The following is a 16,451-nucleotide window of genomic DNA, read 5'->3' as shown; positions in this document are numbered from 1 at the left end:
TTATATGAAAAAACCTATTTTCAACAAAAAGTAAAATTACATATAAAAATACAGGCTCTATATATGAAGAAAATCAAAACAAAAACTGAAACGTGCTTTGATTGTCCACAGAGTTAATCTAAAAGTGAAATGTAAGGTGCAAGTGGCTGGCTTTTCCTTTAGGTTCATTTGGAATTGTCTTGACAAAGGGTAGATAAGCGACAAGAAAGTAGAAGGGACCATGGGATGCCCTCCTGGGGCTTCTCTTATCACATATTTCATAGAGATGAACACTAATCCACTGCAGGTGTAAGGACGCATCCTTGTGGGTTTTAAGGTGCTAAGAGGAAATCAAAGATTTGGGACATTAGTTTCCCATCCCATCTTGGAAAATGGCGTTTGGATGTGAGGTGAGGAAACGACAGTGCATTCTCTTAGAGAAATCTGAATGAAGCCATGCCTGATCGTCCAGACGAGGAGGACACTAACAGTATAGGGTGCACTGGAGAGAGAATAGACGAATACTCAAGAACGTCATTGAGTTTCATAGGTATTAAGAACTGGATAACGCAGAACCCACTCATAAAGATAAGGCAACGAGTAGAGGGGCTTAGTCCTTGATTCTGACAGTAACCATTCTACAGGGGAAACGGAGCTCCTGACGCACATGGTAAGAGGAAAAACAAAGGTCAAACTGAGTAACCAAAAGTGAGCTCTCCTTAAAAATGAGACTGTCTCCTTGGCATTAAAATCAGGCACTATTACGATTAAATTTGTAACAACCAGCACAATCTATTCAAGGTACATGAGAAGCCAGGAAAAATCCCTCTCTTCCCTAGTGTCTGCAAGTCCACACTCATTGAGTCAATGAGGTCTCCCTGGTTCTGTGAGCTCCAAGTCAAAGGGATGGAGCCACCGCCCTAAGGCAAAGACACGAGTGAAAGTCGACAGCAAATGCCCTGACTGAACGGGAAGAAGAGGCATCTGTGATGAGCTGTAGATGACAACTGAGAATTTGCAGCGTTCGGTATCTGAGGGATTGAATAACACCTAGAGAGAAGGAGACAGCACCCAAGAAGATATGGTAGCAATAACACCTGAGAGACTGGAAAGCTGGTAGATGAGTTCTAGCCAGCAGCACACACAACAACCTGCAGCCTGCAGTCAAGCAAACTGAAGGAGACCCAGAAGTACTAGAAAGTTTCAGAACTAGTACGAGACTGAAAGCAGGCTTCTGGTTGAAAGTCTGTTTAAACGACTTTAAAAACTCTCCTCTCTGCAACCCTATCCTGCCCATTCTCTGACCTCATCACGTCAGCAGATTCCCACCACCACAGGGGGATGGTGGTGTTACTCTCTAAACGCCAGGCACAATCAATGCCACAGATCTGCCCTGAGACTAGAGATGAATGAGGACGCCCATCCTGAACGGCAACCCCAGCCTTCAGTCCCTCCTTAGCTCTCTTAAGGCCAGGTGCTAGGTGTATATCTTCCTTGAAGAGATTGAGAAATCTGTTTTTGAAAACTCTGATGGGGAAAAAAAAATGGGAGACACTAAAATCAGATGCTATTCCAGGAAATATGCCATACAAGGCCAACCTACAATTAAGACAAGCGTCAGCAATCCGTTACAATGACCAGCACCTCAACGCAGAGCTTTGGGAGGGTCTGTAGTATTTTACAGCCTGCTATGAAAAGGGAGGGTAGCACAAATATAAAGTGGAAAGTACATCGCAAACAGGAAGTATAAACTGTAAGAGAAATTCTGTCAGGGCTGGCAAGAGGGCCCAACAGATAGAGCAGCTGCTCCACAGCCCTGGAGAACTAAGCAGGGAGGAGATACCTGACTCTCACTGAGGCTGACCTCTGACCTTCACACTTAGGCACTCCCCTAAAGTGCGAGCACACAGATACACCCTTCATAAACAATAAGACCAACAAATTTAAAAAGTGAAATATTAAAACATATTAAAAAGTCGGTAGAAAAAGTCAGGAGAAAAGAATCTCATACACAGGGACTATCTGAGTTTAGTATCCCACCTAGAAAAGAAGATTTGGGAAGAGTAATCAAAACAATCACTTAGGAAGTAGAGTTAAAAAAAAAGACGGGATGCAAAGGGAGACATAAGAAGAGAAAACTGGGATAGAGACATTTCAGAATGAAGAATAGAGTGGAGAGTGAGGGAGAGAGAACACAAAGAGGAAAGGCAGAACTCCTTAACAGTGCAAGTCAATGAAGATTCTTAGCCCCGAGGAGCACAAGTTGGCAGGGAGAAAGGCCACAGGGCTTTCAGAATATGAATAAAAAAATGGAAATATAACAGCAGACTACAGAAAACTTCAGATTTCTAACTCAAAAAGAATTGTAAACAGATTTCTGAACAAACTTCTGTGGCCTTCTAGCTCCCGACGTGACTCCTGATGACCAAGGGCATCAATGTTCAATGCTTTCAAAATCTGACAGGTGCATTTCCAACTCTCAGTTTTTCGTGCGTTTTAATTTTTGAAATTAAAATATAATTACATAATTTCCCCATTCCTTTCCTTCCTTCATCTCGTCCCCTCTACCTTTCCCCCTTGTCTTTCACAAATTCATGGATACGCCCTTTTCTTCCTCAGCTCTTACACATGTCCTAAACACACAGATAAGACAGTTGGTTAGCCATGTATGCTACCGTATGTACGTACATTCAGGGCTGACTGCAATTCTGAACTGAATACACATCCAATAGGTGTTCAAGGCCAAGAACTGTATTTTCTCATCAAGAAAGCAGCACAGCTTTTCTGTCTACTCAGAGGGGCCTGGAGGACGTTCCCTTCCAAACAACGGTGAAAGAATGGGATGGGCAGGACAGAACAGTGTCAAACTGAAGGAATGGGACCAAAGCAGGAGATCCTCCAGCAGCCATACTGTCTGGACAGCACCGGAAGCAGCAGTCCAATCAAATCCTCTGGTAGGCTCACCTTGAGACTCGAGTTGTTGCGAACCTAACAGCATGAAGGGATCTGGAGAAAGTCCATACAACGAGAGAAAGCCTTTGCAAATAAAAGGAAAAGCAACTATGAATTCCAGGAAAAACAAAATCTCGAGCTGGACAAGAAAAGAAAGAAGAGCACAAGCCCGTGACTTCCTTGGGAATGGGATTCACATTAGTCAACAGTGCAGACCACTAACCTACAGCCAACCAAAATGACAGAAAGACGGTTTGATTGTCTATCCGATTGTTTGTTTTTCTACGTCTCCCTCCTGCCGAGTTGCACAGTCCTCTAGGTGCACATTCTAGGAAGTGTGTGCTCTGAGGCATGGATTTACGGAAGGAACGCCTATATTTCTGATGAATTATCTACTTCACAATTCTTACCGAAAGGAACTCCGTTGGTTGTGCTGTGACCACCACCCTTCTTGGTAATTTTCAAAGCCCTCTATTCTAACGACCATCTCCTCCCCCTCCCCCTCCTCCTGCTGGCATGCCTGGGGGTCCTGTGCACTCACACACGCACATTCACTGTGCCCTCTGCCCCAAGCGTTATGAAATCAATTACTTATTACGCCACTAAGTAATGTCATTTCCTCTCATCTCTTTGTCACTCCAGCCTTGAAAGCGGTAGCTCGTCCTTCTTCCTTTCCTCGAAAGGCCTAAATGACTAGGTCTTACACTCGTCAGCACCCAAGCTTAGTCTAATCAAGCGGAGCCAGAGGAAGGAGGAAGAGACATTTGTGTCAGTTTCTTGCATATGCTGGAATTATTTTCTTTGGCAGTAACATGTCACATTTCTTTCTGTGACAGTCAGCAAAGCCGATCAGGGGACTACACAGTGGGCCAGTGATGAGGCTGGACGACCTGGCAATCTAGCTATTGTCCCAACACCCCTTGTTGCAACACTGCTGGAGGCAGATTATCCATCCCTTCAGGAAAAACCGCCTCTTCTGCATGGATTTCAGTGTATTCAGACAGGGTTCGACTCAAAGAGTAACTATTGCTGCACTGGTTACAATGGCAGGAGGAGAGTTTATGCTCCTCCCCTATTTCTGGAAAAGCTAGTGTAAACATGCGTCTTGATCCCTTTCTCTTTCTAGCATTTACTTCCTGACAAGCAGGAGACTCCCTTTCATCAGCATGTTTTAGCTGTGATAACTCCCTTTCCATAGGTTGGACTGTCAGGGAGAGATAACCAGGTCCATTCCCCAGTAGTTAATCGGGGGAATCTTTAAAAGTTATTGCTGAAACGGTAAGGCTCAAATACAACATCTCTCCTGACTCAGCGTTAGTGTCCAATTGTTCTAGCATTTAAAATCATATGCAAATAAGATTTTTCAAAAACAGATATTATTAACCATATTTACTTATAGAAGGCATGACAACTGTGAACTTGAGGTCGCCGGCTTTCACTGTGCTTTCGATGTTTTCCCAAAATCTGTCCTTCTTGTGGGACGACAATGGGATCCAATCACCCGTAAATAAAAATAAAGCACACTTATCCGAAAAGTGGCCAAGTGAAAAGAGACCCATTATTTTTGCCTGCCGTATAAAGTCAGGCAGGAGGGCCTGGTGTAATCACAGAGCTACTGTAAAACACGTCTGCGACATCTCCAACCGAACGCACGCCTCCATGAGAGATTGGTACATCTTATGAATTAAACATGAGTCCTGATTTATGCCCGGTTATCCCTCATATCAAAAACTACAGTAGCAGAGCTGTGTCACTGTGAATTCATTTAATGATATTGATGAGACAGCCTGCGTTGAGACTGCAGAGTAACCACCAGTGCATGGCACGGCCCTATAAATCACTTCTGCTGAGTGGTTAGGCAATAAATAACAAGTCATTAATTCCCTGTAAGTTATGCTAAGAAGCCCAAACTACATATGTACCAGATTGTAAATAAACATCCCTGCCACAGTGTTTGAAACAGGCAACATTTGGCTTTAAAATACTTTATAAGGACAAATTTTCATTGAGCTGAATTAATTCGTTATGGATTTCTCGCAGCAAGTATAAACTAACACAGATTTTGATTAATGGACCCATAAAACTCCTTTTTAGAGTAAAACACATATCAGATATAAAATCCTATGGAACTTTTTATAGTGTTCAGCTTATGGATTCATCCCAAAAGCGAGGTGATAGCCCTGCCATAAAGCCCCTGATAGGCTAACCGTGCCTTTGTAAAGAATACGATGTTAAAAAGGAAGCCGGTGCTCAGACGTTTCTGTCTTGTAGTGGTGGGACTGATGGCAGGCCAGCAATGGCACCACATTTAGTCGTGTCCTTCCATGACTGAGAGAACGGTTTCTTCAGGTGCCGTTCATTAGCCTCCTCTTCCCAGTCAGCCATCTTCCAGTCAGCGGGTCAAAACCACTTTTCTGCAGGGGGACCTGGAAATCGGGGCCCTTGATGTTGCCCACTATGTCAGCATCTGTCCCCTCTGTGCTCTTCTGACATCGCTTGGGTCACATGCCCACTTCTCTCTTACCTTGGAATCTTGTTTTCTTCTTCCCAGAGGACCAGTCACAATAGAAGTGACCCAGCCTACCATGATCACTGTCCATAAGCAGAACCCAAAGCTCTGCTTCACACAGGGTAAGGGACGAGGGATGAGGGAACCAGGCCTTTACTGCAGGTTAGGAACGGCTAGTGTCTGAGTCCCTTGGGGATACGGCATTTGCATACATATGGCAGAGGCTAATTTTTTCCTTTTCTTTCTACTTACTTTATTAGGATTTGCCTTGTCTGAATTAATATGTAATCAAGGAACTACAAATGTGTTCTCCTCAGCAAGCTGCTAATCTGATTCCTTCCATGGTTTCCACATGAACACAAAGGTCCTACATACAGTAGCATTGGAACGACATTCCATTTCAGGCTTGCATCTAATCTCCTACTGGCTATCACCTTAAGCCTCTTTTACTGTCATTGCCATCAGTATTTCAGATTGCTTCCTTGTACACTCCCTTACATCCTTATTTCCTATTCCTTCTAAGGAGCTCTAGGGACCCTTTGAATTTTGTGTGATTCCTCATTAATACTGTGTAACAAATGTCTCTCCATTTACCATTACTCGAGAATTTGATTATCGTGAACTTTCCTCTGCTTCAGGTCAGTGGTGAAGATGTGCATGTTTCCTTGGAAGGCCACTGGACTGAGAATTTGATTATCATGAACTTTCCTCTGCTTCAGGTCGGTGGTGAAGATGTGCATGTTTCCTTGGAAGGCCACTGGACTGAGAATTTGATTATCATGAACTTTCCTCTGCTTCAGGTCGGTGGTGAAGATGTGCATGTTTCCTTGGAAGGCCACTGGACTGAGAATTTGATTATCATGAACTTTCCTCTGCTTCAGGTCGGTGGTGAAGATGTGCATGTTTCCTTGGAAGGCCACTGGACTGAGAATTTGATTATCATGAACTTTCCTCTGCTTCAGGTCGGTGGTGAAGATGTGCATGTTTCCTTGGAAGGCCACTGGAATGTTTCCTCCTCCATATGGGGCGTGTTTTCTCGTCTGATCCTCTGGCGAGCTTCCCTGTTTGCTTAATGATACCTACAATCCTTCCTATCTGAAGCCTCGCAATAAACCGAATGAGAAAAATACATCCAGGGGTATATACTAAATCCATTCATCTTGATTTTTCTCTTAAGGAAATTTGAAGAAAAGGGGCTAGATAAAAGCAACCATCTCTTCAGTTGGTTAGAGAGTCACAGAGAGAGTTCACACTATTGTGCATACCCACACTGACTTTAAAAATAGTAAGTGCCTTTCCCCAAAGTAAGATGGTGGCATAGTCTCCCAGCTTGTGAACCTTTCTAGATGTGTCTAGAAATGCAAGCTTTCCACAGACAGGACCTCTTTGTTAAATGCTTTAGATATTAGATATTGTGACAGCTTTATATTGAAAAATAAAATACATATGAGGAAACAAGTTGTAAAAAGTCATTCTTGTGATCTGACAGAAGTGCTAAAGAGATACTCTGTAAGTCCAAGTTTATTCTCGGGCTTTTAAAATAGTACATACTGCAACTAGGTTATATGGAAATCTCCATAAGAAGCCCTTTAAAGTACATTTGGTCTGCTGCTTTTGATCTTTGAGACAAAGTCTTTGGCTGGCCTTGACCTTGCAGGGGCCTTCATGATTCTGGATTTAGGTGAGACCTTCCACACTCAGCAACTTCTTACACACACCAATTGTCGAAAGGCAAGCCCGTCCTCAACCCTGCTGTACTAGAAAGTTCTGAATAAATGGGAAATAAGAATGAATTTCAAATGTAGTGCGCAGTTATCCCTCTGGTCAATTCTTTCACAAACGCTCCTATGTTGCCAGTTTGGGAAGCATTAAATGAAGCTGTTACATGGTAAGGTTTTGAAACTAGGAAAAAACCTACTTTAGCCCACTCCAGAACTTTCATTTTTTTTTCTATGTAGACTCAGAAGAAAGGCACTATAGCTTTCAAATTTCTTACATTTAAATAGAATCAGGTAAATGCAAATAATCTTTTAGTTTGCATAAAAATGTAAAAAATTCAATATGCAGAAAGTTCATCTTCCCTAAAGAAAATGGCATGATTTACAGTGCATATCAGTAGCTATCCTTCTCTACACATGCACACACACACACACGCACACACACACACACACACACACACACACACACACACACCCCTGAATGCATACATACATGTACACATGTACACATGCATGGATACATACACTTTCAAAGGTTTTCTTTAGCAACGATAGGATGTAAATCTTACAAGGAAACTGTTTTTATCTAATATTATCCTTAGTTACCTGACAGTGGCCTGTAAAGTCACCACTGCCTGTCCTCTGGACACTGGGCAAGCCACATGGCACTGTCTTCTCGGAGACTCGACCCTTCATCGTTTTTTACTCTGTTGGTGCAGTAGCTCAGAGCAACACTGTGTGACACATCTCAGATTATGTTCCTGGCCCACATTTCTTTACACTATTTTCACACAGGCCCTGGTTTTGCTACCCTGCTCAGCCGTGTCTTCAGATGATCCTGGAAAGTCTAGAGGCACTAATGCACTCGAATACTTCTCTGTGGATTCATGCTTCTGGGAGATTTATGGACCAGTGACTTGAGAGCAAGGGCAGCCAGATAACCAAGGATACAAGCACACAGGCAGCCTGCTTCTTTCCCTGGAGGAATAATATACTTTGACTTCAGCGAAACCTGAGATGAAGATGGAGATGACTGCAGCACTGATGAGAAAGTTCAGTGTGAATTTTCTTGCAAATAGAAAAAAATGGTTGGCATTAACTGTGGCCATGTTCATGTCTGTATAGAAACTAGACTGTTCCAGAGAAGAGCTGTTGGAATGCTTTCGGAAAAAGCTTAAAGATCCTGATATTAAAATTTTACTTTGACAGAGAAGACAACATACAATGTGAAAGGAAAGAAAAATGAAAATAATGTCATAAAAGAATATTAATAAGCTAGTGACAATTTGAAAGGCTCTAATAAGCAAGTACATTCACTCAGAAGTGAGTATTTAGAAAGTCAATATTTGTACAATAAAGCCAAATCCCATTTACTGGTGAATTTGTATTTTATTATATAAAAGGATATTGTATTAAACAATAATGTAATAAACATTTGAACATGTGTGTGTATGTGCATGCAGGTATGTTTGGTATGTGGGTATGTATGAATGTGTGTGATCCGTGTGTGTGTATTTGTGTCTGCATATGTGTATATGTTTGTGCATGTGTGTATGTGTATGTATGTGTATGTACTATGTGTGCATGTGTATGCATGTGGTGTGTGTATAGTGTGTGTGTGCATGCTTATATGTAGCATGTATGCATATACCTGTGTGCTTGCATGTGTTGTATGTCTGTATGTGTACTGTGTATGTGTGTGTATGCATGTGTATTTGCCTGTGCATGTGTGTCCACATGGTGTGTATGTGTGTTTATGTATGTGTGTGTATGCATGGGTTTTTTTGGTGTTTTTGTGTGTGCATGCATGCATGCATGTGGTGTGTGTGCACGTGCAGTCAGATCAAACAGCTCATTCTACTGACTTGTCAACCGAAACACTGTTCATTCCATGGGGCTCTGGAAACAGAATGTTTGCCTTCAGTTGAAAGCAAACATCTTAAAGTGATTATTGAAATTTCATAAAGGAGTAGGAAATACTACAAGATGATACAAATGTTGTTAAAGTGATACCAAGACCATTATAAAAATAATTAGGATGCTGACATTTAGCTTGGAAATAATTATCAATACTACTATTCTTTGTGTACCTCAGCAAACCATGAAAATACAGGTTTATGAATAACTCAGCTTTTTAATGAATGAATTCATAGTTAAGTTTAATGTAAGAATAATAAATTTTCATAAGTAATATGCAAAAAAAATTAACTACAAGGTTGTCCACCATAAACAGTGAACCATCAGAAACCAACACAATGCCTACATATGGAAATCTGACTAAACACATTGTAGTATAGATACATAACAGGACACTATCTAGATGCCGAAGTAGATGGATGTTTATTGGGGAAAGTGTGCATTATGTAAATTTTACTTTCTCTTTTATAAAAAGCTATATTAAAAATAAAATAGATGGAAGAACCCCAAATTCACTACAATCACAATTGAGCAAACATACATTTATCTGGCACATGTGTACACCCTGAGGTACTATTCTGGTGTCTGAGATAGTAGACATGTGTGTCTATGCACATCAAAGTACTGATTATGTAATATTTAAGAATAAACAAATACTGTTTTAATCATCAGAAATAATATCTTAGAATGTTTGTAAGGAAATGATATTTAGTGTCATGGATAAGTGTTCTAAGCAAAATCTGTTTCTTGAAAAATATTTGCTAACTTTTATAATGTTTTAATTAAAAAGTCAAGGTGTTTTATATTAAACTCAAATAGGAAAGACAAAAAAGACAGTAGTAATAACTTAATAGTCAAAAAAATAATACCCAGGCATAATTTCTGAAAACAGTAGTAAGAAAAATGAGCTTATATTCCAAATGTTACTCTTGATTAAAAACTTAAAAAGCTTAATTTGAAGCTACTGGATGTCATACAGAATTGAAATTACAGAACAAATATTCAGAGAAAATGGATTTTCTTTGATCCTTAAAGAATGACAGCAAGATGCCGCAAACCACCCCTTTTGACATGGAATGTTTAACTAAGTAGCGAATCCGAGGGTTGCTGCATAAAGTACAGAAATGTGCATTTCCACAGTCAGCAATAAAGCAAAAGAATTATCGATTATTTCCTTTGGCTGATGACTTTGTGTGGTCACTTCCAGCAGATGTAAAGTGTTCTCCTTCCTAACAGGAGCTAACATAGAAATGAGCGCAGGCCTTTTCTCCTTAGGAGCTCCACTGACACACAAATGATGCAGACTTAACTACCCATGGACAAAGATTTACACAGGACAAACATCTCTGTCTAACAATTTCAACACATTTAAATTTTTCTCTGGTGTATGGGGTGTATATTACAGATAAGAAAGTACCAGATATTGATTTCAGTGCCTTAGATTTACACTTAAAATTCCCTTCTATATTGCTTTTATTTTCCTTATTAAATCATAAATATTAATAGTACTTAATTTTTACCTAATGTGATTGTAGGTAGGTATATTTGTTTGCTAGTGGTGGTTTGGACTTTTCTTCCCCCACAGAAAATCATTCCATGCCAAATCCTGGCCTAAATGTTTATTGTAAAGTTTAAACTTAATTCCCATAATAAGTCTTCTATAATCTTCAACCTTAAAAAATACACTTATATTTTTTTTAAGTTATACTTTTTTGAGAAGTCAGATGGAATCCCAAGTAACCCAAATGTGGGTGCAGGTTATGGTTTTGAAAAGGCTCCCCATGAAGCCACTCACCAAGGACACTGATTCTCCGGGGATGAATGAAAGCAAGGTAACAACGTCCTCTCAGCCACCATTTATACTGCTAAGTCGGTAGAAAGTTACAAATCTTTCTGGGGACCTACACGAGCTGTCCACACTGATTCTCAATGAAACTCATTCTGAGTGGCACAGGAGTCTTAATCATGAGGTATCCAATGCTACCTAGAACCTGCCTGGCAAACCACTGACTTAGCTTTGTGTTCTAACCACAATCAAACAAACTAACAAAACACGTTCTTCTTCAGCTTGGGGAGGAAAGTATGTTTTATCCAATAATTTTAGTGTGAGAGTGACTAGAAAGCCACTTTTTGTTTGTTGAGAAAAACCACATAAATGATAGTTTGAATGACACCAACACTGCTTTCATACAGTCTGTCTCCTGCAGACTCGCCTTGAGGTGCTGTCCCTGATAAGCTCATCTTGCTTTTACCACGTGGAGTCCTAACAGCAGATGCTAGAATAATTAAAAACCTATCACTCGGACTCCTCCATCGCAGTGCAGCCTAGGACAATGCAGGCAGTCTATGGGTGCCCTTGTGACAGGGTACCCATGTCTTCCCGGCTGACACTGGGCTTTAATGTGCATCCTTCCACCTTCTCCTTCGGCAGGAAGTCCGTCTCTGGGGATCACTTGCAGAAAATAGGACACTGAGTCCATAATTAAAGTAATCTCGTTCCAGGCAGATGCTGCAGTTGGCTGTGTTATCACATATTACAAAAGGCATCTTGAGGGTTATAAAATGTGCGGCAAATAGCTTTGGAGATGAGAAGCAGCAATTTTTCACCTAATTTTGATCCATAGACATGTAAGTACTGACTTGCTACTTTTTGGTTTTGAGCCAAATCACTATTATGGTGCCGAGATGAGCCAGGCAGGCACCAAAATTGAAGTATACTCCAGCTTTTATCCTCAAAGTGAGCAAAGCTCTTTTGTAACCATCTCTGCACTCAGCAAATAAGGGTGCCATCTCCAATCTGAGCATTAATGCCTGCAGGGGATTTAGGAGAAAGGCTCATGCAGCTCAGCTTAAGAGACACTCGAAACCTATCTGCTTAAAACAGGGGTCTGGTTAAGGGACCCACCGCCATCACTTCCCTGCAACTACAGCGTATGATTTTAGCTAGAAGCCTTTCTGCTGTTTGTCTTTCTTCCAAAACCCAGACTGTTGCTCTTTGAACTATGCAGCCTGGAGTATTTATTGGTGCTCCTGCCGTCACAGTCCCATCCACGAACGCTGACGGGGGCTATGGTCTCACTCACACTCGACTCTAGCCCAGGGCTGATCAGCATTGGTGTTGTTGCTCAATGATTATTTCATAAACAGAAGGACTTTGATCTTAGGCTGACTTAATTGTGTGACCATCTTCTATGTCCAGACATTGTGCTTCACGTGTTAGAATTCTTCAAGACTCTAAAAGCAGTAAGTCCTCAATAAAACAATCAGCGATAGAATTCCACAACAATCCTTCCCTCGGACGTGGGCCATTTGATTTAAAAGCACAGTCAATAGTATTAACGTCTGAATTTCTGCTGGCCCAGACAGCAATCCAAACTAGGACTTCAGTCTAGTAAACTGTAGACGTATTTGTGCTCTAGGATATCAAATATCAGAATTAATACTTAGAAGAACCTGACACCATGAGAGAACTGTAAATCATAAAATTTAAGCTGCTGAGAGATTTTTATTAAATGACCAAATTGATATTTCCCCGAGACAGCTGACACACTCTATAGCCTGCTGTTAGCAGTGCATGACTGGAGGGAGCCAGGAGTGTGGGCTCTAAATCTTTGGCATAATCTTCTGATATATCGTGCATTTGCGATCAACTGTGAATATTTATTAATCTCTGATTGATATCATATCAGATTGATGAAATCATATTGTATTCACTTGTGTGGCACTGTCTTAGAGCGCACATATGATACTGTATAATTAAATCAAGTGTATCAATAATTGCTCCCTTACGTTCTACGGTGAAGCGCTGGAAATTCAGTTATTCTGAAATATGTCACGATACAATCATCTGTGTTTGCCCGTCTTGCTGTACAATAGATCACAAAACCTACTCCTTTTATCTGAAATGTTGGGTCATTTGATCAGCAACCCTCTATTCCTACCACACCCAAAGCCCCTTTCTTCCTCTTTTCAGGATCCCACACGTACTCAGCAACTCTGCGTACGAGGGTCACCGTGTGCTGTTTGGGTTTGAGCCCGACTTACTGCCTGTGTCAGGCTTTCTTCCAGATTGGCTCCCATTACAAACCCCTAACTCTGTCCCAGTATGCATGCATTTCACACAGCTTCTGTCTGTTGGTGGATACAAGTTACTTCCACACCTTGGCCACCGTGAAGAACGCTGCACTAAACGCAGGGGTGGAGGCGTCCCTTCACCGTATTGACTTTATCACCTGTGGCCGTGCACAGGTAGGGCTGCAGGGGCATGTGGTAGTCCCACACTGAAGATTTCTCTTGTAGGGATCTCCAAATATTTTCCATCACAGTTACTAATTCAATCCCCAGCAGGCCTTTGGAAGGGTTCCCTTTGTCCTGGGACTGCTCCAGCACGGTAGTTTACCGTTCATCTTTCTAACACAAATGTTTTAAAGAGTTTTATCACGATGTATGCAATTTAAATACCGGAAACATGTACCGAGCACTCTGCCACGTCTTCCCCTTTCCATGTTCCCTTAACTCTGTTTACGTGAAGCTACCCTGCTCTTCAGTGGTTATCTCTAAGCTCTAATTACATGCGAACTATTTTCCGGTTAATGTAGCAATGCCTGATTACTTGATGGTGCTCGCCTGGCAGGCCCCTCTTTTTTTTTGTTTGTTTGTTTGTTTTTGTTTTGTGGCACCATGCTTAGGTTTGACTTTCAGAAGCGACATACCCCTGCCGTTCTGAAGTGACATTCTCTCCAAGCTATTTTCAAACGGAAAGGATCACCTGCTTGAGGTTGTCATTGTTGATGAAACTCAGGCTTGTGCCAGGACCTTTTAGGCTTCCCTAATTTTTAAACTTGCCCTTTTCATTTATTGTAATGGATTAATTACATTATGTTTAATCCCCTCCCAAGCCCGACTTCCTGCTTTGAAAGTTCTAATTTCATGTCCATGTTAAACACATACAGGTTTAACCATCACCTTTAACTGAAGCTATGGTCTTTCAGGTTACTTTGAAGGCACTTAACACTTCTTCCTTCAAATTCAAACACTGTGTTGCCCCGTAGATCAGTTATTCGTTGCTGTAAAAAGCCATCTTAAAGCAGGTGTGGGTGTGCACTTGACTAATTACTTCTGCATCTAGACACTGGCCGCATGGCTTTGCTCTTCGAGAGTGTGTCACACCCAGGAAAGTTTTGGATTTCTACCTTTCTTCTTGATTTATCTTTTTACCTAATGCACATTGTCTAAAAAAATCTTGCTTCTACATGGTCTGTGCAGTAAAAATCTTCAGCTATAGTTTTGGAAATATCTTCATTTTGCTTTCCCATTTGTCATACTCCAGGTACACAACCCCAGGATAATGGCTGGTCTCCTTCACTTCATTGAAGATATCTTTCCTTTGTCTTCAGACAAGAAGACCACTGTTCCTCTGATTTCCATGTAATGTGCTTTTCTCTAGTTGCCTTTGGTATTTTCTGTGGCAATATTCGGAAGGCTTATCATTGTATCACTGCCGATTTAATCTCGCTTAGGTGGGAAAGACATTCGCTCTTCCCTTATTCCTAACACTTCCCCCTCACACTCTCTCCTTAAGCTTGGCCCTTCTCATTCTTTGTGTTATCTCCTTCTCAAATTCCCACTGGAGGCTAGCTTCTTAACACTGTGCTTTGTAGCATGCAATGGATGCAAAGCCACTGTCTGCTGTGTTAGTTACTTTGCTCTAAGGGGCCGAAGTTAAGAATGCTGGCTGCTCTTCCAGAAGACCCAGGTTTAATTCCCAAGTCCCAACATGGCAGCTCATTACCTTTTGTTTCTCTTCTGGCCTTGAAGGGGGCTGTATGCACACGGCACACAAACAGGCATGTCATGCAAAACACATATACGATATACAATAAATATATACACACACACATATGTGTGTATGTATGTATATATGTGTGTATGTGTGTGTATGTATGTGTGTATGTGTATGTGTGTGTATATGTGTGTATGTATGTATATGTGTGTATGTATGTATGTATGTATGTGTATGTGGCATGCAAAACACATATACAATATACAATAAATATATACACACACGTGTGTGTATGTATGTGTATATGTAAGTTATGTGTATGTATGTGTATGTGTGTGTATGTATGTGTGTATATAAGTATGTGTGTATATGTGTGTATGTACATGTGTGTGTGTGCGTGCGTGCATGTGTGTGTATGTGTGCGTATGTATGTGCATGTGTATGTGTGTGTGTATGTGCATGTGCATGTGTGTGTATATGTGTGTGTATGTGCATGTGTGTGTGTGTACTTATTTATGTATGTATATCTCCTGAAAAAAGCAACTCGAAGGAGAAGGGTCTTATTTGGGGGTCATAGTTCAGGCACAGCCTATTGTTGTGGGGAAGTCGATGCTGGAGGGAGCTTGGAGCATTGGATCACTTCATATCCCTTCTCATCAGGAAGAAGAGAGCAATGGATACTGGTTTTCATTTTTCTTTTGTTTTCTTTTTATGCAATCCAGACCCCAGCCCAGAGAATGGTACCATCTACTCTGAGGGTGGGCCTTCCCACCTCAATTAATTTCCTCAGAATAGTTTTCCGTGCGTGGTTAGAGGCTTGTCTCCTCGGTGGTGGCAGCTCCTGTGAGGAGGACGGTCAGTATTAACTATCACAGCTGCTCTTCACATGTCGGTGTTTCAGCATCTTAGGCGTGACATATCCTGACGGGTTTCTCCAAGCCAATAACAGATTTCATTTTTTCCCTCTGTGTTTCCAGAAAATGGATGCTTCACAGGGTCCACCTAGTCCAGCTCTTCCTTTTTGTTTTAAACCTCCTTCTATCTCTAAAGAAGCTCTCACACCTCCAGTCTACACGAGTTAGTAAATCAAGCCTGGGCCCAAGTCTGGGTTGAAATATGTCAGACATGACAGCCCCAGCTCTTGCTCTTAAGTCAACCTCAGTCTTCCTCTTTTCTTCTGGAACCTGGTGCTTGCTGGTCTCACAAGTCTCAAAGGTTTCTGCCTTAGTGACAATTTCTATATGATTTTAGCAGGAAAATTCCTGCTATGTCAGCTTGATCTTCTATGATAGGATACCAGAAGTCCTCTACAAACATAACCGGAATGCATTTGAAACTAATCGCAGTAACTTTTTTTCTAGGCCTTTTCGGTCCACATTTCAAGCACCTTCCTGCTACTATGTTGTCTTCGCAGATCCCCTTCTCACTGTACCATAGGATGAATGAAGTATAGGTCAGTGGCTAAAAGGACCATGTTTGAGTCAATTTTATTCACGCTATCCCTTCAGGACCTGTTAGCTTGGAGAACATATCGGGGGTTAGGGTGCTGGCATGCACACACTCCATAAAGGAAAGATAGTGTGTTTACTGGTAA

The 16,451-nt window shown here is 41.4% G+C and overlaps 1 protein-coding gene and 1 pseudogene across 4 annotated transcripts in view; both read right to left on the bottom strand.

Annotated features, from left to right (window-relative positions):
• The window catches only part of Reln (reelin), a 426,762-nt gene that overhangs the window by 279,356 nt on the left and 130,955 nt on the right, over positions 1-16,451 (bottom strand). The gene's annotated exons all lie outside the window — the stretch shown is intronic.
• LOC134486549 (small ribosomal subunit protein uS5-like) overlaps positions 1-16,451 on the bottom strand; it is a 45,414-nt pseudogene extending 28,963 nt beyond the window's left edge.

This window comes from Rattus norvegicus, chromosome 4, assembly GCF_036323735.1.
Source record: "Rattus norvegicus strain BN/NHsdMcwi chromosome 4, GRCr8, whole genome shotgun sequence".
NCBI classification, from domain to species: domain Eukaryota; kingdom Metazoa; phylum Chordata; class Mammalia; order Rodentia; family Muridae; genus Rattus; species Rattus norvegicus.
This window is presented reverse-complemented; position numbering and strand designations above follow the sequence as displayed.